Source organism: Pygocentrus nattereri, chromosome 10 (genome assembly GCF_015220715.1).
Source record: "Pygocentrus nattereri isolate fPygNat1 chromosome 10, fPygNat1.pri, whole genome shotgun sequence".
Classification (NCBI taxonomy): domain Eukaryota; kingdom Metazoa; phylum Chordata; class Actinopteri; order Characiformes; family Serrasalmidae; genus Pygocentrus; species Pygocentrus nattereri.
Window position 1 is genome coordinate 22,284,039 of NC_051220.1, and position 27,622 is coordinate 22,311,660.

At 38.5% G+C, this 27,622-nt stretch overlaps 1 long non-coding RNA gene across 1 annotated transcript in view; it reads left to right on the plus strand.

Moving 5' to 3' along the window:
- Window positions 1-19,858: 19,858 nt before the first annotated feature.
- Window positions 19,859-27,622, plus strand: part of LOC119264138 — a 38,353-nt gene continuing 30,589 nt past the window's right edge. Inside the window, exons 1-2 of the long non-coding RNA XR_005130794.1 lie at window positions 19,859-19,974; window positions 23,452-23,666. This is a non-coding gene — a long non-coding RNA (uncharacterized LOC119264138). The remainder of the gene's footprint in view (window positions 19,975-23,451; window positions 23,667-27,622) is intronic.

The window sequence follows — 27,622 nt, forward strand, 5'->3', positions numbered from 1 at the left end:
AGCAGCAATTGCCAAGAGCCTAACATGCTCTGATGTCAGTTGCTGAAGTGGTCAAACTATGCCTCATAGTTTTCTCTCTTAATATTTAAACTGAAGTGGGGATACAGATGATTGTCAATATACAAACACTGTTCTTATTGTTATTATTACAACACCTTATCATTTCTGTTGGAATATATCCTCACATGTACAAACTGGTAATTTAACAGGAGAAGGAAAAATGCTTTTAACTTTAAATGGACACTGATGTAACAGGCAATGTACACTGCACAGGTTCATCAAGGTACAAACAATGTAAACGTACTCTCAAAGGTACAACAGTGATTTTAAGGTTCAATTATGGGCCTTAAATAAGTTTTCCCAGGTGAAGAGTACGTATTTATACAATCTAACCTAATTGTTTTAAAACAGAACAGTAAAATAAAAGGCGGCGTGTGTGGAGTCAGAAAATATCATTTCATTATGGTGCAATTATGTTCCCTGACTAAAGGTACTGAAATGTACCCTTGAGGGTACCACAAGAGGGGCAATGCCCCAGTGACAGTTTAGTACCTTTATTTCTTCATTACATCATATAATTCCTTGCTCTTGCAATCGGACTCGAACTCCATTACCCAGACTCCTCAGCAGTCACATGACTCCACAGCAAAGTCATATAACTCCGGAACGGTCCTCGTCCTCCAATCATCGTTCAAGTTCACCTGAGTACTAAATACCTTCAGCTAAGTATTGGTCATATGACTAGATAGATTAGTATATAAGCCCGAGCTTTAGCTAAGACTAGTTGTGAGGTATTGCTTTCCCTGTGAAACTACTGAACGTTTTCTGTAGTGGTGTTTATCATATATTTGACTTTCTGCCTGTTTTTTTTTTGTTTACTTTGTCTTTTGGATTTGCCCTTGTCTACTTCAGCCTGATTTAATGGATATATGGTTTTGACCCATCGCTTGTTTTGTGGACTCTGATCTGTGATCTGTGTTGGCCCTTCTGGTTATGGTTGCCATTCTGACTCCGCTGTGTTTACTGGAACTGACCCATGCCTGTTTTCTGACTACTCTATACTTTCCTGATTCTACAAGAAAGCTTCACTTGTGCTTTATATCCGTGAACATCTGCTTCCTGATCTCACGTTACAATGTTAATATAAATGGAAAAAAAAAAGAAAAACATTTGTGTAGTAGTTCGTTTCTTTTCTGCTAAGGACAGGTTTTGTTTCTTATTTTATAAGGTATTTTCTGGTTCTTTGATGCCTCCAGCTATCGCGTGGATTTGTTCACATCCATCACCTGCACACCTGATTAATCCTAATGAAGGATTGATGGGATGATAACTACATACTGGGCTGCTGCGAAAGAGTTGTGGAATGATTAAACAAACACATGGACACATATGAAACTATTCCTTGCTACTGCATTAGTGCTTTACTGAGCAAATAAACATTGTGTCCAGATAAATAGCTTTTTATTCTGCATTATTACAAATTATGTATTTATGTAATCACTTAATTTTACTTACAGAAATTAATGCTGAACAGTGTGCATGGCAACGAGATAACAAAGGTGGCCTTGAACACACCCACAAGACCAGACACACGCATAGATAGACCCTGGGAGGGCTTGAGCCCCTGCCCCCTTTTGCCTTCAGATTGTCCTCTTGGTTGGTGTGTATATTAACAGTATTATATCGCCTCAGCCGTTCTTCAAGATCTGTTTCAGCAAGATGAGACTGTCCCGAATAGAACTTGTGGGTCAGCTTGAGTTCTACGAGATTCATCGTTCATGGGCGCCCCCTTTGGTGCAATACTGACCACCTGGGGTTCTCATCAGTAACTCCAATGTGTCATGTATCACCACAGCACTGGGAATCCCACCAATAAAACAGATCATCTCTTTAAGAAAGCATCATATTTCATAATGTGGTTATTTTACGCTAGAAATATACATAATATCGGCAATATGGGATATTAATAATTTGCTACACCAAGTATTTATTATTAATGGGGAAAAAATGGTTTTATATGGGTCGAGACTCTGTAGAGCTCTCAAATGAAAAATAAATACTACACAGTTATTTCACAGTGTGGTAAGCCTTGCATGCTGGTGACTCGAATCCATCCATGGATAGCAATGTCCGTGCTTTTGGCTGCCTTTGGAAAAACTCTTAATGTAGTTTCTTGATGAAAGTGATTGCAATATACTGTAAATGAAATTAATTAATTTAATCCATGTTCATATTGCCCATGTTCTTTCCCCTTTAGCCCCTGCCCCCCCCCAAAATATCTGTGCATGTGTTTGCACAAAAGACCAATTTGACGCAGCAACAAAACAACTTCAAGTTGCTCACATTTTGTTGGGATACAAAAGCTGCAATACTCATTTTTTGTCATTACTGTCATTTCAGCAAGAATAAAATCAAGGTTTTGCATTAAATCAAGGAGTACTGTTTTTTATGGATTGAAATGTGGGATAAATCATTACCACATGATGTATTCAAAAGCAGTGCAGTCCCTTCTTCACTGTCTGTCTGTAATAAAGTGTAATATATGGCGCATTCCCACCTGTCTGCCTAAGACTAATGCATGCCATGCCGGGGTCCTGCACTGTTACAGCTGGGAACGCACTCACTGTTGGTCAATCGCTTTGCCACTCGACCTCGTCAGTTCGTGTTTTGATTACAAGGTAACTCCATCATGCATAATTCATTACTTACTGCCTGTCATTAATTCATCACAGCCAGATGTATTATTCAGTCTTGGATTACGCATCTTTAAAAAGGGCTTAGGAAGTTATGGGGCAAGCCATTTTTGTTTCACGTGACAGGCTTCTTAATCATGATAATGAATCAGAAGAAAGCAGTGGGGTAAACAAACACTGGCTAGTCTCAGAGCCCTTGCTTGCTTATGCCGAGGCCTTCTGACTTTCATTTATTTACCAGCCCATTTATGTGTTCATTAATTGAAGGCCCATTTTGAACGCTTGCCTAATGGCAGCTTATGAGTATGGAGTGCAATTACGAACCCTTAACAGTGTAATTGAAAAAAAAGCCAATTAGACAGTGCAAATTGACAAACAGTTGTTTTTTCACTTGTAATTACGGCATGCTGTGTAAGCCTTCATGTTGTACAATGAAACTTGATAACAATGTAAATAATGCTATATTAAAAGTACATGAGTGGACACAATAGCCGTGGGTTATGTCCATATTTCTATTTCAACCTCTAAAGCAAAACACAGGTAGAGAGACGGGGTTAACACAGTACAGTAAGTTCATTAACATCTACTTTATGAGCTGTTTAAAACAGCATGTGTCCACACACTGCATGCTCATGTATTTGACGTATCATCAATCTTTTTATCATAGCTAAAAGTGAAGCTAATTAACTGACTCGCTTCAGTCTAGTCAAGGCCAACAACCTATCCACCACAGTACAGAATGAAATGTCTGTTATTTGTTGAAATATGCAGTACAGTAGTGTACCACCCTTCATTTACTTTATTTCCAGTTTAGACTGCCACTATGTGCAAGTTATTAATTTTTAGAAGATATTTCTGAGAGGTTTATATGTAAGATAATCCACTTGCACAAGTGCCAGAAATATGTATTATTAACCAGGTTTGGGACAGCAACTAAAAAATTAGTAGTTAGCTTCTTTGTAGCTACTTTCCAAAAATGTGTAGCTAGCTACAATTGAACTACTTTTCCAGAAAAGGTAGTGGCTTCCTTTTAGCTACTTTTTGAAAAGTAGTGCACTACTGTTCAGCTACTTCCAAAATGTGATTGTCAGAATCTCCACCTGACACACCAAACAGGCCTAACTGATAATGTGAACAAGACACTGCACTTAATCCTGTGCCAGAAAGAAACATACAATTAAAAAGCTGCAAATATACAAAAAGATCACCAATAAGTGAGTTTAAGTGTAACCAACAATCAAACTTACACAACCAAAGGTGTGATATCCAACAAAAAATTTGACTACAGGCAACTCTCTCCACTGCTGTTGCAGCTCCACAACAGAACTAGATTTCTAGGTAATAATAATAATAATAATCCTCCTTTGCTGTAAAATCATTATAACACACAGTTCTCAAAAAAACACAGTTTTCACAATAAATGGTCTTAAACGCTGGAGTTAATGTAGAATTACTAACTCACCAACCTTTAACGCAGAAGACTGATGCACAGACTGTTGGGCACACACCAATGCAGATAGCGAAATGGCAAAGAGAGAGATTTAAGATGAGCATCAATAATTTTAAGATGGATGGACTTTTTTTTTTTTCGCATTTATAAGCATTCAGCTGGTTTCCTCATTCGTTTAATCTACAACAATTTGTGAAACTGAAGTCGCTTCCCTTTCTCCAGCTTTTGTTCAAATTCTCCCGTTCCACCCCAGGCACCAGTTAAGGTGGATCGGGACAATTTGAATGAGAAGCAGTAGAATGAGAAGCTTCAGTCTCGCAAAAAGTCAAACATTGAGAGACATTTTACATGAAACCCGTGATGCAAGACAAGAGGATACAGCTGAGCTTAAAGTTAAAACAGAGCAGAGCAAGTCTGAGTTTGCGTTTATATTATATTTTTAGCCTGTACTAGTTAACGTTAACACATACTGAGACATACTATATATAAATATATACAAAATATACCCACGATCAGAGGAAATCTTTATTTACTTGATTGAAGTCAACAATCAATTGCCATGTCTGTTTCAAAGCAAAAATAATCAAGGTAGTTAGCGAGATAGGTAGCTACCATTACTGATATAACAAACTAAAGCCTAATAAACTGGAAGCGCTTTGTTTATCTGTTTATCAGGGCATCAGCACTGTCCAGTTTCAGTTTCAGCTTCCCAAACCTTTAGCCAACCATGATAATGACACGCTTCCTCCTAATAAACATACACACATTCAACTCTGTTTCCTTATTATTCACCATCTTCACTATAGATTTTATCTGATGCATTTTCATCAACATCAATACATAGGTAACAAGAGGGGGATGTGGAGATCGTGTGCAGCATCTGGGGCTTTGAAAACTCTGTATGAAAAAAAAAAGTCAAGTCTTAAATCAAAGCACCATTACTGATATATATAAATGTAGTGCTATTATACTAGTTATAGTGAATTATGCTGCCTGTCACTAGATAAAATGATAGAAACAGAAGGTTCAAACAGACATTAACGACACCTCTGCAGTTGTCTTAAAGTTTTGACATAATTTAAGACATTTAGTTTGGTTGTTTCTATAATACTATTTTGTTATCCGAAGTTAGTGGATAAGATGATGAACTGAAGAACTGCTGAACTATTATAGTTTAACTTAACTATGGTTAACTGTTATAGTTTCTCTTCTAAATTCAGCCTTCATCTTATCTTCAAGAGATAAGATAAGATTTCAGGCTTAAGACATTTCTGTAATATGGCCAGTGGTTCCTATCACCACTATTGTCAATTCTGAAACAGTAGGTTTCTTTAGAAAGGGGCATTTCAAACTGCTTTGAATGTCTTTGTTTTTATCTTAACCATTGAATTACATGGAAAACCTATTTAAACTGTATTAAATGCACATGTATGGTTTATACAGTCTAATCCCATTTTAGTTAGCTAGCTTTTGCTTTGTCTGAGTTCTGGCCTATTCACACTGGTTGGGAATAGTATGCTCTGCTGGCTACTTCACTAGCAGCAGGCATTAATGGCTTTTACTGTCTGCAGTTTTTATCATCAAATCCTTCCTCAGATTGTGCTCTGGGGAAAGAAACAGCAGAAAAGCGCCCAGCACAGGAAATCCGTTACATTATTGACGCTGAAGCTTAAACAGAAATCTATGCTCGCTATACTGTCTCATTGTCTCGACAGTTGTGACAAATTACTCGTTCCTGGAGAGACCATGAGAAGATCTTTGTAAAAAAAAATGTAAGTACATTAGCTGGTCTAAGAAATAAATAGTATTTTTTCTGTCATCTTTGCAAAGACTCGGAGGAAGTGGGTGAGGAATGCATCCGATGATGAAGACGGTGCTTGCAAACGAGAACTGAAGCCTTGTCCTTCTGCAGAGCTTGACAGTCACAAACAATAACTCCTCCGAGATGTGGCTCCAAGCCTGAAGTTTCTTAACACGCCTGAACACGGCTCTGGCTGAGGCGGCCGTCTCATAAATGTTGCAGAGCAGCGCTCTCTCAAATCTGTGGAAACACATCCATTAAGAGTGACCTTTGTAAAAATCCAGTGCCGGCGAGGAGCAGCCTTTTATCATCCTTATAAAGCGCAGCGATGGGCTGCCGAACCGTCCTCAAATACCAGCCTTGGCGAAATAATTGAGCAGGGCTTTTCAAAACCATACCACAAGTCGTGGAGGTGAAAGATTTGAAAAACAGAGTTTGGAAATGAGCCTTTTTCCCCCTCCATTGAAAGGCAAGATACGACATGAGTGACATAAATCGCTGACCCTGAATTCCCCTCTTGCTGGTGACGGTGGAGACTCAAAAGCTGGGTAAATGTGGCCATTTTTCAATCTCTGTACTTGCACATGCCGAGTGCACTTTGTGCCATTCACAGGGCTGGTCGAGTGCACTCTGAAAAATCCAAGTGCTGCCACTAAAAAGCAGCCTGTGGCACTCTGAGACTCACCTTTTGACACTTTAAAGATGGCGGTAAATTCGTTCATTAGACCCGCGTGTAAAGGATTCAAGCACAAGGAAGATTTCTAAAGGATGACCGTTCATTAAAGCTCTTTCTGAAGATTCTTTCAGTGAGGAAGCCTGAGGGCCTTCTAAGCCTTCAGAGATGGCCTAATGATTTCTGGAACCTAAAAAATACATGCCTGTAATTTTCTGTTCATTTTTATTTATTATAATCACGTATTCACATTCAGAAAGTATTATAATGCTACTCTTGTTTCATTGTTTAGTTTTGTCCAGAAACAACAGAATCAGAATGAATTGCCTAGACGAAAATTGTCCAATCAGGAATTGTTTTTCTCCTTGTTATCTAGGCAGATATAGCTTTGCAAGCTCTCCCATTGGTTAGGACTTCAGAAGCTGAAAAGATGGCCTAATGCACTGTATTAGCCATCAGGATAAGTACAAAGTGACAGTGGAATCAACCAATCACAATTTGATTTCCAATAAGCAGGGCCAAGTTTGTGAAAAAAAAACATAACTCTAGGTCTTTTAGGTCTTTTAGATACATGACTGATTGTGAATATGAGCAGCAGCCTAATCAGTGGGTTGTTAGAAATGGCTTAGCAGCTGCAGATCTATACCAGAGCTCTCTACTGTAAGCATCACTGTGGTACTGCCAGAAGGTAATATATTTGATGATATGTCTGTCATAGCTTTAAGTGGAACACAATGTCCTGAAAATGTTCATATGAATTGCTGTTGTCTTTGCATGAATAAACTATTAGAAGCCCACAGGGATGCTAGCAAACATTAGTATCATAGAGATGGGTTTTTTCCTCATGTTCTGACTGAGTTTTGATACTTTTGGCTTAAATTGAGGCCTAGCTCTGAAAGTCTGGTTTGGCCATTAGTGGCCACCATTTCTAAATGTTGACCTTCACCTTTCACCTCTCACCTGGAACCTTAACAACTTTTTTACACTCATGTCAATTAAAATCCTAATCACTGGCTGAGAGAGTGCTCACTATTGAACACATGATCCATATTAGCGGCTGATTAGCCATCAATGTTTTGTAGATGTTAGTCCAGGCTCTAAAAGGTAAAAAGGCCAGCCTCAGGCCATTGCTCTGACCGCTCCCTAAGCCAGTGCTATCTCAGACCACAGGTAATTGCTGTATTTAATCTTCTGTCCACCAGCCGTGTCTTATTAGGTCCACACTTATCCACCTGAGTTTTTTTTTTTTTTTGTCTCTCTTTCTTTCTTTTGCCTTAGCACACCGTTGCTTGCCCAATCAGAGTTGCCACTGTTTATTGTGATAAGTCGCTCTAATGAACAAATGACCTGCCACCTGGAGCACTTAGAGCATGGTGTTAAACTCTGGTTATAAAAACCTCTTCCAGCTCCATTGATTTACTGCCAGCATTTGATTGTACCCCAGGGGCAGGAGGCCTGCGAGGGCCTGCAGAGCTCTTACTGTTTTACAGTCCATATTACACCAAACAAATAAATCTCCTAACCATTAATTCACTCTCGCTCTGTTCTCTCTGTCGACTGATAATGGTATAGAAGAGAAATTGGGAGCAGATTCATATTGGTTCGGCTGCGGAGCTCGATTTGCCATGTCTGACCGTGCCCTCTCTCACATGAGATTAGTCGCCGCAGTCAACTTCTGCTTCACTCTGAAGATTTCATTGGCGCTCGGCTGAGCGCATAAGGAAACAATTTGAGACAGGGCTCGCCTGTTTTGCGCGAGCGATGGTCATTATTTCAGAAATCCTGTGAGGCGTTTTTATGAGGCCCCCGCGGCAGCTAACTGGATGCGTCCCCGACATTTAGGGAGATGTTACTCCCTGTCCTTAACATAACCAAATCCAGAAGAGCAGGGGCCTCCAGTCAGCTGACTTTTACAAGCACCAGGACAACAAAACCTCAGACAGGACAGTGCTGAATATAGCGCTAACAAGCTTACCTCAGTAGCTTTAGGGGCTGAGCTCACTGAGCATTTTTACTGTGTAAACCTGCTGAACTTTCACATTAACTTTGTTCTTTTGTTAACCCATTGAGCCTCACACTGAAAATAACTTTACTTTGTTTAAATGTGTAAATAAATATCATATATTAAAGCAACACAGGTAAGGTCAACAACATGAAAGATAAAATTGGGTACCACCATACTATAGAGGTACATTGTAATGCTCTAATAAGGTGGTTTTTAAGCCTTAGGAAGCCTAGCTGTTCATTACTGCATTATTAAGCAATAATGAGGGTGAAATGAACACTTTCCAGAGTGGTTTTATTTGTCTGTTATTGTCCATTATTATGCCCTTAGTAAGCCTTATCAAGCCATTTAAAAGGGTGCTTATTACTATCGTTTAGTAGTAACTAGGGCAAAATCAGCATTTTCCAGAGCAATAGTAATGCTTTTAGCAGTAGTTGGTAATTAAATCACTCATTACCACATTATTAAACAGTAACTAAAGTGAATCAAGCATTTTAAGTCTTATTTCTGTAATTTATTATGTTCCTAAGTACCTAATTCTCAACAAGGTCTCAAAGAGGCCTTTTATTCATTTATTCATTTTACCTGGCATGATAAGGATTACATTACATCTTAATCGTGTATTCATAAGCAGGGCTTAATAAGGCATTAACATTTAAATTATTATTATCTTTTTGTCATCTTAAGACCATATGAACATCTACATGTATGCTCATAACTTGTGAATATAACTGAATAACTCAGAAAGTGTTCAGAAAGATATATTCATGTAATTGTAAGGGAGGAACTGAAGTATGGGTTCACAAACACCCATAGGGCCAGTTTACCAGACCTAGGCTAAGGCTAATTTGAGACAAATTCCACAAGCTAGTTACCATTAGCACTGCTATTTAGTCTACGACTAGTCGTAATCCATGTCCAGGAAACCAACCCTGAGGTCTTAAGGGGTTTATAATAACCTTTAGTGCATATCAGCAAAAAAGTTTCACAACATTATGCCACAAACACATTTTAATCCATTCAGGGATAAACCAGCACTAATTGCTCAGTGGAATGCTAAGCAGGGGTTACAAATGCAGTCCATGTTGCAGGAGCAGTAATTAATTCTGGTTAACAGTGTAATCAAATGTCATTGAACAGCAATAGATTAAGCAAAGCAATTGCTTTCCTGAAGTAATCAAGTGCTGGTTTTGCTTTGAAGTGTTGTCCACATGTAAGGTGCCAGAAAAGGTTCTTTGAAGTGATGGCATAGAAGAACCACTTTTAATTCTCTGAAGAACCTTTCAGTTTGTGGTACTTTAAAGAACACAATTTAACCCACTTAATTCCAAGAGTGGTTCTTCTATGCATTAAAAAAATGAAATGCTAAATGTACTTTAAAATGTTATGTTGAGCACATTAAGCAGTTTTTAAGATACTTAAATGAGTAACATGTACTCATTGAATTCAGGTAAATCACAGAAAGTGAAAGATACGGCCTACAACAATGATGCTAGGTGATAGTTCAAAAAGAATAAGAAACATGCACACATAACAGAAGGTATGCTGTGGGAGTACAACATGAAAAGGTTGAGTAAAACCAGTAAAATACATAGCTGGTTCCAGGAATAGATACTGAATTTTACTCAGTGGGATCACAATGTCCAAACAAATACTTGTCAAGTAATTAGGAAAACTCATGTACTCAGTTACACCCAGTTACATGCATTTGTTAAGTAACATCAACGAGAGAAAACTGATGAAAAGCAACAACAGAGAAATTTTATTTTCTTCAGTGTTGAATCACTGCAAAGAACCCGTTTTGGCACCTTTTTAAAAGAGTGTTCCTCCATCTCAGCAACAGAAGCAATGAGAACTTGAAGCAGTTTCTACTATCTGCCAGTCTTGTAGATAAGAGTTAACTGCAATTTGCCGCTGCTGCACATGTGCTGTCATCTTCCTGTCCTCGGTGATGTCATCTTCAGAAGCAATGCCATGGGGAAGAACTCAAGGCTCCGGAGCTCAGAGAGTCTACAAATTAGAGGGCCAAGAAAGGAAATCAAGGACCTGTGATACCCTGGTTTTGAAATGCAAAAAGTCGAGATGTCTTCATCTCAACAGGACATCAGCAGAGTCTGTTTTTTATGATTATATATATAAGCACGACTCTTCTTTTTCAGCTGGTCAGAGGACCTTTGAAGTTTACAGTTCTGTGAACCCAACAGACTGCCCAGGAGGAGTGTGTGTGTGTGTGTGTGTGTGTGTGTGTGTGTGTGTGTGTGTGTGTGTGTGTGTGTGTGTGCATGTGCGTGCGTGTGTGTGTGTGTGTGTGTGCGTAACTTTGCACCTGTTCCTACAGCTCTGTTCAGTGATGATGCTCACTAAGCCAAACAGCATGACTATAATGAAGTGAAGCTGTAACTCACATTGGCAGATACATTCATTCACTGCCATTTAGCATTTCACACCCTCGAATGGCACAGACTGTTCACAACAGCATTAGAAAACACAGCATGGCCCAACAGGCGTGCTCTGGCACTCCTCCTTGCTCTTCGTTGAACAGCTTGCTATGCCACTATCCAGCAAACCCAGCACTGATCTGTTATATTTTCTTCATATTGTAGATTCACGTATGTACAGGAATTAGTTTTTCATCCCAAACTTTGATACAATATGCTACATCAAACACAAACACTTTGCACAAACTGAATTGACTTGAAGTGCCAGGCATAAAGCAAGTAATGAAAACCAAATATATCTGTCACTGGTGATTGCAGGTACTTTGGCTACTTCAAAAGGCACATCTCATTAAAACCAGGCTCTCATAAAAACGTTAACTCATCCTCACTCGGATGCCTCATCTAACCCTCAAACTCTGAATGCGGATAGTCATGCAGTTAATGAGACTAAAAATATTTTGGAAAGAGAAGAAGCTTGAAACTGTTACAGATGGTGTGATCTGTTAAGATGGGTGCTCAAATCAGAGACTCAGGTTTGAGTCTCATGATGACTGATGTGCATCTCAACTCAACATCTTTAACTGACTCATGGCTCAACTTGAATGTGAGACTTGTTTAATTAAAAAAAAATATGAACATTGATTTAATTGTGTGTGATTTTAAGTGAGGCTTAAACCAAAGATTTGACTTAAATTCCCACTTCACAGACTCAAGAACTGATTTGGATTCTTACCATAGAGAATCAAGACTTGACTCTGACTTGCACCTCAGAGTCTCAAGAATTGACTCTACCGCACACCTCAGAAACTCCACACTTGACTCCATCTCCCAACATAATCATATGACCAAATCTTCATCAAGAAGGATCGTTCACTACTGTGATTGTTCTATTAATCCAGGCAAACAATATTGCCTGGAGTTTCCGAAATAAGATCCCCAGAGAAGGGGACATTATCTTCTATTCATTTAGTGTAGCTATTTATAAAGATTTCTGTAGGGGTAGAATGAGAACATTGCAGTATGAACAGGGTGACCAGATATGTCATGATCTAATAAAGGACAGAGGGGTCAGGAGAATGGTGGAGGTCATACAAATGTAACTCCTTTTATCTGATTATACATTTTTCATCTAATAGTCTTATTTTACATAGAGGAAATGCTATACGCATCCGTTCTTATTAAAAATGGTCACACACTGACCACAATCACAACCAGACCATATCAATAGAAATAGAAGTTCCTAACAATGCCCAGCAGATAGGGCAACTTCTTTTTCCCAGGTTGTGGGAATCTCTCATTTTTGGAAAATGTAAAGGTTTCTGAAGGCTTTCTTTAAATAAGCTTAGACACTGACCAAGAATTGTTCCTACAATGCTTAACCCCTTTTTTATAGTAGTCATAAAATACAATTTCTACCTGTTTTGAAGGTCCCTCAGTTTTTTTACTTCAAGAATGTTGGAGATTTTAGTGCATTGGCCATCTTTTAGGAGAGGTCTGTATTGTTATAACAGCATGGGGTCCTCACCTCACACCGCCAACTAGCAGCTCAATATAAAGTCACAATATTTTACAGACAGAGAGCCAACAACGTTTTTATTAATCTGAAAACAAGTTATGAGGGAAATATTTTATGTGATTATATTAAGGAAAAATATCAGTTAATTTTTATTCTCCCACTTGTGTGGCCACTAGGAGTCCTGCAGAAACACTTAACTTACATGCTTGAGATCCCATTAGGCTATATGATTTGCCTTCATAATTGTGATTATAACAATAAAACTCAAAATACTATTTCAATGATTTTACTTAACCAGTTATGTCTAATTTCTCATACAGTTGTTTGCATTATTGTTTTACAGCATATGGGCACATGTATTGCACACAATGGATATTCTGCACAATGAAAAAGTGTTCTCAGCTAAAAAGTAATAATTGAACTCCATTTCTATTCTTAAGTATTTTTTTGTTCACATATCACTGAAACTGAATACTGGCACTCCTACAATCTTAACCAATTATGTTTTCAACAAAGCTAATATACCTTTTACAATTACATTTTACATGTAGGCCTTAAAGTACTTGTTTAAAAATCTCATATTTTACATTACAGAACTGCTTTTGGGTTTCTTTTAAAGTGAAGTTGTAAGATATAGATTTATCATAAGTTTAATTTTAAATAAAAAGCCTTTATTCAGAAAATTTTGTCCTACATTTTCACGGCATTAAGGAAGCACAAACAGTTTTAGTTTATAGGCTTATTTTTTGCCAATGCTCTGCAGTTGACAAGAGCAGGAAGTGAGACTGCATCCTTGTCCCTCATTTCCATAACCTGTGCACTTAAATCCCATTGTTTTGAAGTAAATGTGTCCCAAAGTCAGAAAACCAGTATATAACCTTAAGAATTGTCAGTGTGTGTGCGCGCGTGTGTGTGTGTGTATACATATATATATATATATATGCACCAATAAAATTGTAAAATCTTTTGAATTTTTTTTTAATATTAAAATAACCAACTACAACCAGGACAAACAGTGGCGCAAGTAAATGCTGTGTTTACATGTTGCTCCTGAAAAAAAGAATGCTTTTTTGGTTGCTGAAGAATGGTCGCTATTATAAACAAAGACAAAACATACAATCTGCACATCTCAGGTGCTGAGGTGCTAAAAGTGGGAGTATCTATGGACTGTAATGGATTACAGGCTAATCAAGAAGTGATGATGCCAATAATATGTTATCAGAATGTAATTCACATAACCAATCAGCAGTCTAGATTTTGGAACAAGCATTCTTATGATGCTGATAAGACCAACTGCATAGGTGTTGAAATTTGGTGTTGAATGGTTACAGAATTTTTCCAGCCGTGATAGCAGTGAACTAATTAAGTCAATACCATGAAGGCAGTGACTTTTAAAACCTGGCCATAACTCAAGACACTACATCCTAATATTGTTTTCCTATTTACATAATGAAGTTCTGTGTTCCAGAGTTTGGTAAACATTCATAATCATAACATTATGTCAACCGGATGGCTGCAGAATTTGACATTTCTCCCCAGATTGCCCCATTCTTCCTTTATTCTTCTTCTTTTTCTGCCTTTTTCACAAGGGACAAACACGACACCTCTCCAGCGTGGTGCTTCAAAGAGGACACGCTACCTGTCACACCAAAGCGTGCACCCCGAGCACAGCCAGAAAGCCATGTGACATCTGTTCTGTCTCTCTGGAAGCTCCCGTGTCCCACCGCTCCCCCACATCAGGCCCAGGAGAGGAGAGGGTGACAGGGTACACGACACATCGTGTACAGCTGGCTGGCCACACCGAAACACTGCCAAAAGCCTCTGTTCCAGCACCAGCATGTGCCAGGGGTCCTGACTTTGACCTGTGATTGAAGAGCCAGGATCGCAAGCATCTAAACACCTGCAGCTCTGTCATCAACAGGAAGTAACATGTCCTGTGTTTTATTTTGCTTTTTCCATTCTAATTCAACAACTTAACTCCTTAGATTTCCAGGCTTATTATATACTTAGGCTTATTATTCAGTAACTACAGTGACTTCAATGTAAACTGGTAGAGATTTTTTAAGGTTATAGAAGTTTGTAATAAAACTTTTGGCCTGCTGCCTGGCCAGTGAAGGATTTACCTCATTTTTTAATAGTAAGAAGATCTCTTCTTATGAACACCTTCATGCTGGTGCCATAGTTGTAAAGACAGTGGCATTCACAACTGATTGCATTTAACATTTCATCAGGTATGTGTATTTAGCTAACTCTCTAGGTATACAGTAGAGCCCTGTTCAAAAGTAGGATATCACCCTTTTGTTTATTTAGTTTCCATCCAAAAAAGCTCTAAGTGCAAGTTACATCAATTTAATAGAAACTTGCAAAAAAGAGAGCACCAGAAGCTTCTTTGCTTGATTTGTATATGTTCCTCTTTTTTCTATGGTTCTGTATGTCAGTAACAGTTTCTTGACAACTACACATCTTTTCAGACTCATTGTGTTGCTTCTCACAGTGGGAGGAGGAACAGAAACACCTGTGTCAAAGATGAAAGCTTTAAGCAGCACTATGTAACACTTGTGGATTTGGAGACCTCTCTGATGGACATGTGTAATTGCATACAGAGAGATATTTTGTGTTTCAGGTCCCCACAAGTGGAGGATTCTGATAATTGTGAGTGAGCTGAAAGAGTATTCAAAGAGAATCCAGTCAAAACTCGATGAAGGATGTGTCTTCCAAGAATGTAAGTGAATGATCTACTTCAGAGGTGCCTGATCTTATCCACAAAGGTCCAGCATGGCTTCAGCTTTTCACTCCAAACAAACTGGAGCACACCTGATTCTAGTTGTTTAATCAGTTGCTCTTAGTCTTCAAGCATTTCTTTATCAGTATAATGTGAATTTTGCTTTTGCGACTTCAACTGGATCCTCTTTTCACTGTGTATGACATTAATACATGAAGACATATGATTTTGAAAAAACCCTGCAAAATCCAACCAGACACCTCTGACTTTTTTATTATTTTCTTTTTTTTATAAAATTATTTTTTAATCTAGGTGGCACGGTGGTGCAGTGGGTAGTGCTGTCACCTCACACCCTGAGGGAGAAGTGGCTTAGAAATTGTGTGTGTGTGTGTGTGTGTGTGTGTGTGTGTGTGTGTGTGTGTGTATTTTATAATCTTTACAGATCAGCTCGTAGCACACATAAATCTCATAAATCTTATTTTACATATAAAACACTTTTTTTTTTCTCCTGACTCAGGAGCACTACTGTCCTGTTTATCTGGTCTTGAGAGCTTTTGTGGTCTGCCAGGCCTTGTACGGTTGTTAGTAGTCCCATTTTCTCAGAGACTTTCGGAAACTCCTGTTTTTTTCACTTACTCTTACTTTCTTCTCATGCAAGTGCAATCTATTATATCTAATCTCCTCAGAAATACATCCTCCTGTTAAAGATTTCAGAGTAATTTGATGACACTGTGTTGGTACTTATCATTTTACCCAAAATAATTGCACAGGACTGTGAAGTTTCTACTGTAAACTTATGCATTTAATACAAATAATCTGTTTTAATACAAAGAGTAAGTGTTTTTAAATAGTCTGTCTTAGAAATTATTACCATAATAACTAACTAGTACTTTGGAGCTTGTATCTTGCTTTTACCTAGTTAATGTTTAGGGCCTAAGGACCTGTAAATGAAAACATGGTTACCAGTGAAACCATGGTGCCTAGCACTGCAAAAAAATAATATCCTGCTGTTTGGCTACTAGACTGTTGAGTGTATTGTATTCACAACAAAAACAAATGTTGGTAACTTGCATTACATCATTGTAAAATAAAAATACAACTGAAAAGTTACGTTTATGTCTGTATATTACATTCATTTTTCTCAGCTGTAGTTTATGGCAAAAATCTTTTACATGTAGTACCAGACAGACTGATAGTGATTGCACTATTTGAAGAGCACTTTAAAAGACGCAGGCAGTAATTTTTACCCTCTGCACAAAAAGGTTAATAGTTTTCAAACCAGACAAAGAACACAAAAGCTGGGCTTTCTAAGACTTTTCTTAACTTACAGCACCTTAATGTATAGCTGAGCTCCTCTAACAAGCACACAGGCAGCAGGTGTGTACAGACAGAGCATTTCCTTTGTATAAAGCAGTCTGGAGTCTGGGTCTGTTTAGCTCTTTGAGTCGTCAGGGACACGGCCTCCTGGGCTCAGGAATATGCACATAACAGCTTTTTGTAATCATTTAGTCATGAAGTAGTGCCAGTCAAACAGGTCTGCATCCACAGGCCAAGTTCATGTTTTTCTTTTTCTTTTTTTAATGTTAAAACCACAATGCACTGCTTGAAGGCCTTGGACTGTCATCAGAGCCAGTATTTCAAAGCTGATTCACACATCTGCTGTGGCAGAGAGCAGCTGATAAAGCAGAGGAGCTTACAGCAATGTTTAGGAAAATATGTACTGGAAATGTACTGGGTTTTCTGCATCTGGGTGTGTCTTCACTCGTGCACTTTTCTGTTGCCCAAAAACACAGCCACTGAAACATATTCATCCATATGGATTCTAGATAGGTCAGATTTAGCAGTTTTTCAAACCACGTCATACATCATATGTCAATGTTTTGAGCTCAAATCTAAAATCAACATATTGATTAATATGTGATGACAATAGTACATCATTTACATACATCTTCAAAATACATGTCCTTTACCAAGTTTTCTCTTTAAATACTGTTTCAAAGCACTTGTGATCATCAGATTCATCCACTCAGTGAAGGGCTCTGAATTCAACCAATGTTACAAAATGGTCTTCTTCACGTTTTGTGCACTTACACATTTTCACCAGAGGAGTCTTCAAATCTTCTACATTTATAAAGTGTAGGAAAAAAAAAAAAGTTACAACAAGTAAAACGAAGAACACATTTTTGAGATTTGTGTTTATTTCTAGGGTCCTGTTAAAAATTGTTTCATCAAATTTGACCAATTGGCCAACACCTTTATATAAAATCTGATCTATTCAATTGAAACTTGTGTTTAGACAACTTTAGGTGAATTTAATCTACACATCAGGGATTTTCACACAAACTTGTGGGGAGCTTAATGCATTCTGTCATAAATCTCTATTTATGGTCTTATAGTGGCCACTCCATAAGCTTTCTTCACATCAAAACTGTTGGATACAATTGCCATAATAAAAATAGCGTTTAAACTCACAAATACATTTGATAAATTTTGAAATTAAATTAAATTGAAATAAAGACAAAAATCTACTTCCCTTCTGGTTTTATAAATCACACTTTAAAGAGTTCAACTGTGGGACCTGCAAAACAGCATCTCTCATTTCAAGTTAAGAATATTATTAGACAATTCAACCGATTTCTTCCTTGTTTTGATTTTATCTAGTGAACTTGTTGCTTATTCCACTGGCAGATAAATCTGCTCACTTCAACCATAATTTCTTGAAACAAGCAAATAAAATATCTGCATAATTTTTAAAGAAACAAAACTGATAGCAAATCAGATAAAAAAATTTCATTAGATAAAATTACTTAAACAAGTAAAATTGTCTAGAAATAAGAAACCTTATAATATTTATGCAGCTCATAATGATGCACTGTATAGATATTTGCCAGAATAAATATGATTTTGCTTGTCAAGATCTCTCTTTTTTTTCAGTGCATCAGTGTTGACCTTGGCACGGGCACACAGAGCAGATCCACTAATGCAGGCTTCATACTGAAGAGACCCCTGGCCTGCAGCTTATTGGGGAGCATATAGCCAATATCATGTTGTAGAAGGGCTCTAATCTGTGAGGCAAACGATAAGGCTGGGGTTTACCAGACTTGGCTTTGCACGCTCCCCCCAAATTTGCATTTAAAGGCCCTCAAGTAATCTTTAGGCTTATTTAAATCTCAGCAAGACACTGGGAGAGGGGGGAAAAATCCAGCAGATCCACCTCCAGTGCTTTCCCATGGTAGTGCAAATCCCAGCTACAGATGAGCTGCTGTGCGCTCTGCACTGGCACTCACTGCCTGTGTATTATCGATGGCTTTTAATTGACTGAGAATGATTCAACCCCCCCCCCAACCACCACCACCACCACCTCCAAAACATTCAAAACAAAGGCTCAGCATAGGGAACAAAAGCAGCCAAAGCCATTTGGTAGAATTCACTCGCATATTAAGTGTGTGAGGCTTTTGTGATATGTTTTAGAATGAAAACCAGAGCCAGGAGGTTTGTATAATAAAGCAAGGGGTTTGGGGATGTATTTCAACTCATGTCTTACTGTCTTATGGTTAGAGTCTATGGTTAGGCTTTTCACAAATAGAAACCTATCTGCTGATAGGAAGAGGCCTGAGGAATACTTTATCAGGCCAGGGAAAAAGCCTATTTACCAGCAACTGGAAGCTAAAGAATAGGCCACTTCAGCTCTTATGGCACATCATGTCTCTGTCAGCTTCTCTAAGAGTATTTGTAATGTTCTTAAACGTTTTTGCCTCAAAAAAAAGCACATAATAACCTTTTCTTCAAATAAAGTAGTTAAAGCTTCAACCAGGAAACAGTGAGGCCATTTTCAGTAAAGACACTGTAGTATAACAGCAGAGACTTTGAGACAACAACAATAGCACACTACAGCAGTGCTTTGGAAACCTAGTGTTGCAACCCTCATGTGAGTTATATGAGGTTAAAAAAAGATTAACCAAGAATGAATAAACATATATAAAAGCAGTATTATTCAGCCAAACTACAGAATTATAGAACTATACAACATTTTGGAAGTATTTTATTTTAATTAGCAAAATGAATATCTGTAGCATTTTCCCAAAGATATTTAAATCAAGTGTTTATTTTATTTTTCCACATTGTCTGACTCGACAGCAGCAAACTGCTCTATTATTCTTGTTTTATACAGTTTGTCTAGCTATAAATCAACGTTTCCAGACTTGCTAGATTTTAACATTAACCAGCAGTTCTAAAACAAAACAAAACAGAAAAAAAGAGTTTCATCTTTGCACGATGATTTGCATGATTTCCTTCTAGGGATGTAAAATGTTATCTTGATGTAGTCCTACTTCGAATCTTTTATCCAACAATTTGGCAATTTTTGACACCTCAAAATTTGTGAGGTGACACAATTCAATGCTGGGATGTGCAGTCGATATGAAATGATATTCGGTGTCATAGCATCCCCGAGTTAGTTCAGTTATTCCATCTGTCTTTTATTGGAAGGACTTTTATTTTGATAGACACAGCTGAACGCTGAGGAAGACAACACAAGCCTAGCAGTAGAGTAGCCTAACCAGGTAGCGGTGAGACCCGAGGGCTGTACTGACTCTGCGCGCGTTTCCTTCTTTTTTGTACTTTGTTTCTGAGTTATTCGGTAAAGCTGAGATATGAACACAATGTCACCTTTTCAGGTGAGCTGACAAGTTTGTGGTATTACCTGTGCATCTTAATTAACACTTTGCCAACAGCTGTCTGTCTGTCTGCCTGTTTTTTTTTTCTTTTCTAAAACCAAAATGTTTCCACACCTGTGTTATATTACCAATGGAAGAGTGTAAAACTTTGTTTTCTAGGCTGCTACTAAATGGACAACTTGTAGTTTGCTGCTTCATCACGAAGCGCTGTAACGTCAACACAAGCACGCAAGCAAGGCCTTTGACAGCCTGTAACAAGCTTACAGCGCCTGCTGCCACATAAAGTGTAGGACTGTATCGAGATTAAGCTTGTGAATAATGTTAGAACAGGTGTGAAAATAAATACATGCATATATGTTTATGCATGTATTGATCACATTGATGACACTGGTTCATTTGGTATTCGGGCGATGCATCAGTACAGATCAATGGATTGTTACATCCCTGTTTCTTTAACAGGTTTTGAATGGCATGTGAAAAATGTTAATATATGTAAATTATCATTATTTACAACAAAGTGAGTCAGTGAGTTAATTCAGTGTAAAATGAATGCCTTTAAGCTTGTAGGATATGTTAGGGTTTACTAATGTGAGAAACATATTTTTAACAAATAAGGCAAAATCCTAGCAGAGCGGTAGTTCCACGTGCGTAGTTATTGAACTAAATGAACCAGATAATTCTACAGTTTTAGTGTACAAGTTTGTTTCATTTTCCTGGGAGTGGTGCCTTGATTATTGAACTTGTCACCATTTTCAATGCCATTTTCATTGCCATGTCTTAACATAAACAAATAATACTATACAAATGAGTTATCATTATGTTTTAAATATTTTATATACTTCTCCTCTTACACTGTTAGAAATAAAGATACTATGCAGGTATATGTTTCCTTCATCAGTGTATAAACAATGTAAAAGTTTTTCCCAAGTGAAAAGTATTCATTTATATCTTTTCATAAGCTAATGTTTTAAAACAGAACAATAGAACTGAAAAAGCCTGGAGATGAGACAGGGTATGTGGAGTCAATACAACTTAAAAATATCATTTCAATGGACTATGATACAGTTCTGACAATTCCCTGACTAAAGGAACTGAGATGTGTCCTTTAGGGAACCATCCCAGTGATAGTTTGTACCTTTTTTTCCGAAAGGCGAGATTTGGCCAGTTTGCTAAAATCAGTGATTGTAAGGCTCAGTAGCAGCTGCTCATGTCCCCACTTTCTCTGTAGCTCTGCATCACACTTTATTTGAATACCTGATTTTCAAGTGGCGTGGTGGGTAGCACTGTCACCTCAAAGCGAGGAGGGCCTGGGTTCGATTCCCGGCCGGGCGACCAGGGTCTTCTCTGTGTGTAGTTTGCATGTTCTCCCCGTGTCTGCGTGGGTTTCCTCCGGGTTCTCCGGTTTCCTCCCACAGTCCGAAGACATGCAGTCAGGCCAATTGGACATGCTACATTGCCCCTAGGTGTGAGTGTGTGAGTGTCTGTCTGCCCTGCGATGGACTTGCGACCTGTCCAGGGTGTATCCTGCCTTAAGCCCGAAGACTGCTGGGATAGGCTCCAGCACCCCCCCACGACCCTGACGGAGAAGCGGCTTAGAAAATGGATGGATGGATGGATTTTCAAGTGGATGTACACACAGCACGTATAAAGTGCATTTTAAATATAAAGGACAAGTAATCCAAAAGTGATAGAAAGTAATAATCTTATTAATTTAATAATCCCTTAGATTAGGTCACAGTTACATTTTAACAGGTAATCTGTAATGGAATACAGTTTTAAAGTAATACCCTCAACTTTGTACACAGTGGGATCTAAAAGTCTGAGACCATAGTGAAAATGCTTCTGTTTTGCATTCCTCTCTAACTGAATCCAAAGTGTTTCATTACAAGCTGTTTTCTCAGCTCAAAAATTTGAGATAAGTAAAGCATCTTTGAAATATATATTATAAATATTAGTCTTTCCTCTATTTGCTCTAGTGACCATGTGTACTCACACAGACATTGGCTCCAAGTTTGTGCTTTAAAGCAAGGTATAAGAGCTTTTTGTGAGGCCTTATCACAATTCGCTTAGATTTGAGTAGTGGCCTAGAATTAGTGCGCAAACTTTAACAGTTTATCTTCCATTCTTATAACTTTCCGCCATTTAAAATATTTGTGTTTTTCATTTCCAGGTTTAAATGTTAAAATGTGGTCTCAGATATTTGGACCCCACTGTGTGTAAAATAGTATAACAGCTTTCTGCAACTTTATGAGCTGGACTACATTGTCGAAACATGATTATATTAGATTTTCTTCATAAATTGTTCAATAATCCCATGCAAGCATAAACTAGCAAGACAACAAAATATTGACCTCTGAAGTAAACAGTGTGAGACTCCTAGTCTGGACGCTTATAGTGAAATGTCAAGAACACTCACAGCGTAAGTTTGGTAAAAGGTTACATAAAATGTAGTTTGTAAAATCTCATTTATTTTACCACTCGTTTCATTATGGATTGTAGCATTCCTCTTTTGTTTTGTTCAGCCATGGATGCGCAGAGGCTCTTGGGAACTGCTGGACCCCCAGTGAGAGCCTTTTTATTGTAAATATTTGTTGCTGCATGAATAATATAGGTGCAGCAGTGTTTGTTATGCTTTGCTGAGCCGGACTGTGCTGGGCTTGGGGTGGTTTGTGTGGGAGCCAGTATCTACCATCACTGTGGAATGTGTAGCTGTCTCAGCTGACCTGCCAGCTGTCTCAGCCATTCTGCAGCACTGGGCGGAGGTGCTGCACTGCTGCCAGTTCAATAACAGCCTTTCCTGAAAGTACTATGTTTTCCGCGTCTTGTTCTGTGCCAGACATCATAGTATGAGTGATGGTGGTTGGAGGTCCGCGCTATGGGCATTTGTCATTTGACGTTTAGAAAATGTAGTTTTCTGTTATTCTTTTGAGAAGGCTGTAGTCAAGACTGCAGGAAAAGAGTCACACTTCCAAACAGAAGAGACCTGAGAAAGAACTACACAGGACTAATTTACTTTGAAATAGCTTTCTAAATATGTTGGCAAATTGCAGATCACATTGCTTCAGGAACTGTTCAGACACGCGCCCCAATAGTCTTTTTTTTTCTGTTTACCAGAGAGAGAGAGAGAGAGTTAGTGCTCTTTGCTATGCACTTTGATGCTAGTTTTAATACAGTACTAATTATTTTTAGATTTCACTCAAGCTTAGAGTTTAGTAATACGAATCATGGTATAAGAATATTTAGCAAGTGTGTTTTGAACACATCTCTTGTTGCAGTGCTAATAATCAGTCCTCACTAGTTCCTCTTTAGCTCTTAAAGGAATGGTTCAAGCACCCCTAAATTGACTCCCAGCACCCTAAAAATAAGAGTAAAAAGTCATTTTGTTTAAGCAAAAAAAAAGGAAGCTTGTCTCTAATAAGCAAATGTTATGATCCACTTTCTCACTCCTACTCTTCCCCCACCCCGCTCTCCCTGAAGCTGTGCAGTAGCTGCTCTAGAGCTAGTTACAGTGTGACTGTGTTGAGGTGCGATGGACCGGCGACCTGTCCAGGCGATGGACTGGCGACCTGTCCAGGGTGTATCCTGCCTTCCGCCCGATGACTGCTGGGATAGGCTCCAGTACCCCCCTGCGACCCTGACGGAGAAACGGCTTAGAAAATGGATGGATCGATGGATGTGTTGAGGTGACTCCAGTAAGTAGTGCATGGAGGATTTCTTATCACTGAGAACCAATACATCACAATCATTAGCAGCAGTCCTCATCTTTGCTGCAGTGAATCACAGATCACTCTTTATGTTGTTCTTATTAGCTGTCTGATGTTTTTTTTAACTAGCAAGCTAATGCTGCAGGTTGGCAAACAATGACCATCCACTATTTGAATTCAAGTAAGAGAAGCCGTTGTGCCATCGGTAGGCCTAAACGTTAATATTAAAGCCAAGGTGCTAGATGTTTGCCTATTTGTATGCGTATCAGCTAATTAATGTTATAGACTGATAGAAGATATAAGGAAAAAAACAGGCTGGTCTCATTGGGTGCTCAGCACCCCTAAAGCTCAGATCTTCGAGTCGCCCCTGGTAGTTATTCAGTTAAGACATATTTGGTGTCTAAAGTTTGCTTTTTGAGTCATTCATTGAGATCTATGGATATGCTATTTTGAGTTTTTTCATGTTAATGAATTTATGTTTTTTGGACACCATAGCTTCAATTAAGTGTTGCTTTTATCAAAAAACAAAACAGATTTCCTCACTTCAGTAACTTCATTAATACTGAGGAATGCAGTCTCATTACATTGAAGTTGTAATGGAGGTGAACATGACAGGGTGGATATTTAGATCTCCAGCAGCACTGCTCTTCTGATCCACTCGTACCAGCACAACACACACTAACAGTATTACTGCAATGCTGAGAATGATCCACCACCCAAATAGTACCTGCTCTGTGAGGGTCTATGGGAGTCCTGACCATGGAAAAACAGGGTAAAAGTGGGCTAACAAAGTATTCAGAGAAACAGATGGACCACAGTCTGTAATTGTAGGACTACAGAGTGCACCTATATAGTAAGTAGAGCTGAAAAAATGACAATGAATGTACAAACAAGGAGGTGGTCAAAATGTTATGTCTGATCGGTGTAAACTGTTGGGAAACATTACTAAATTTATCTTAAATAGTTTTATGTTAAATTGATATTTGTAGCATTAAAATGGAACCAATATGTGTAAACATGGCAGAAGAGTAATGCTAAACGTTCATTTAGTGTTTTTTTTGACAGAGAACTTCAATGATGGTCTTTACCACATGTCGGGCTCCAGTCCTTATGGACCAAAACTAAAACGTCAGCACACTACCTCATTAAACACACCTAATTCAGCTCATCAGCTAATTAGCAAGGCCTTCATGAACTGAATTCAGAGTGTTAGATAAGGGTAAACACTAATCTCTGCAGTGTTTTGGCCTGGAAAGTCTCCAGTTTGACACACTGGTCTACACAGACATGTGAAAAAAGTGTGTATTCATAAAAATATACATAAAAACATACGTTTTTGCTTATAGTAAAAAAAAATACAACAACAAAGCTTTGAATTAATAGTTGATATAATTAGAATTCTGTATCTTACACGTGGCATTGAATCTTGTTAACTCAAATGGTGTTCGTTTTATGGAATGACTCTCTTTAGATTTGCACGGGAGCTATGAGGCTAATGAGGCTAACAGGTAATGGAAGTCTGTGTGACCCAAAGTCTTGTAGAGTAAGAAAACATTTTAAATTATCGTCATAACTCCAGACAACAAATGTGTCTTTGCTGTTTGACTTCTATTTTGGGGTAAATGGAAAATGATGTTTGATTTCATGGTGAAAGACTACTTTAATGAGCACCATTTCTTAAATAAGGGAATAAAATCATATCTAAAACTTCATCAGTTTCAGCAAGTCTGCTGGCAAGTTGATTTGACTTTTCACCAAGGCTCTGCTCTCAGAGTGGCTATATGGCCTATTCTAGACACCCTGAAGGGATGTGAAAGATTAATTCTGAATTTTCACATTGAATGTATATGATCTCCTTTGACAAACACGAGGCCTGGAGGGAGATTTCCTTCATTAATACTCGAATGTTCTTGACATTAGCGAGATCTAGAAATACAGTGATGTGACGGGTCTGGCGCTGGAAAGTGACCCAGATTCAATCTTTACCTTCATGCTTTTAACACCGAGTAGCACCTGTGATACAATATTAAACTCTAAGCTACAATGTTAGCTTGAACAGCCATTACAACAGAATACTGAGGCGGGTAGATTTAAGACGATCTGTTGGACCATGAAATCATTAGAAATGCTATATTGGGAGCATAAAGAAAAACAAAAGTGTGAATGTAATTCATTTAGAGTAGAAAAAATACAGAAGAGCCGCATTAAAGAGAGTCACATGTGCTGATATAAAGGCTTGCTCAAGTAGTACAGGGTAAGTCAAAAGTCGCAGGACAGATTTTATTTTATTTTTTATTTTATTATCAACTTTTATCTCTGGGATCATTTCAAACAAATTGTGTATGCTGAGAAAATCCGCAACAAACACCACCTTCAGCACCACATCGTGGAGGCTTGTGACAGCATAAAAAATAAAATAAAAGGAAACGGTGTTCTGTGACTTTTGACTCACCCTGTACTAGTAATACTATATGCATGTATGCATGACTAGGTCATACATGGTCTCTACTAATGTACCAAAGTTGACAGGTATAGTGTATATTCCACCCCAGGCTTTCTTTCCATTGTGTGATCTGAATACAGTAATGTTTAATGTCTAAAGCAGCTCATTCTTTTAAAATCACTGATGATACATGGCTATCACATGTGAATTCATCACATACTTTCATTTTGATGAGAAATTGTGAGGTTCCCTTTGATACATTTTGCACTGGCTTTCTTTCTTTTGAATGATCACAACAACTGTGAAAAGGGCCTAAAAAAAGTAAAAGCTCAACCTGCGTAGCATCATATTTGCCATTCCGTCTGATTTACTGTCTGTGCAAGGCACTTCATGGATTGCAGACAGGTTAAATCAGACTCATGCATAGGAAAAAACCATGGCCCAGGACAGGCGCTGCAACAGCAGAGGAAAAGATGAGCACTCCACCACGAGAGTCAAAACACAATTCTGCCGATTTGCATTTGTGAAATGCAAGGAGAAAGTCTGAAGACGAAGAGCCCTCACATCCCCCTGGTCTCGCTTAAGTCATGCCCCTTGCTCACCGTTCCATAACATAACCTCCCAGTGCGCAAAACAAGAGCAGGTCCATTTGGAGCCCCTTAATGGCTGCTGAAGCCCATCGGATGGGAGAGCAGACAGGTGACACATGACAGGTGTGTAATTGCTGGAAGAGCACGCTGACTGACAAGGCAGACCATATCCCGCAGAAATCAGACACGCTGCAGAGCGAGAGCCAGCCAGAATGCAGTGCCAACTGCTTAAGTGACGCTTTTGCGGTTTTGCTATTTTTGAGTCAGGTACAATTTCACTTCTGAAAGATTATTTGAGAGGGAGGCACGACTGATCTCCCTCATCTAGCTGGAGTTATAATTTGAGTATCCGGAGTCAGAAAAAGCTCTAAAAGGCATGCAAAGAATTTGTCCTCTGTGAATCATACATTTTGACCCATGCGTTGAACTCTTTGGATTCAAAGAAGTGATAGCTGGCAAGAACATAATTGAACCTGCAGAAGGACAAAATATGAAATCTACATTTTTCTTGTGAATACGAATTTCTGTGCCATAGAAGAGCTCATCTTGTAAGCATATGATTTCAAATGTAAAAAGCTTCCTTGAATAAGAACTCAAGGCCATTTTAGCTGTCAAAACTGCAGTGTGGCCTAGCAGCTTCAATCTAGGTCCGTCTCTGAGGTCAAGCCAGGTGACTGCACCAGCACAAAGGCTGTCCCTGCAGAAAAGAGAAAAGTGACAGAAGAGAAACATAAGCCTCAGTAGAACATGTGATAAAACAGCTTCTGCCTTTAGATGAGGCCAGCAGAAACTCCCGGGCAGACTAGCTAAAAGAGCGCTAAAATATTTTGGGAGCGAGCTGACATGCCAGGTTCAAAAACACAGTTTCACAATGGAAACCAAGAAACAAAAAGTTCACGCAGGGTTTATCT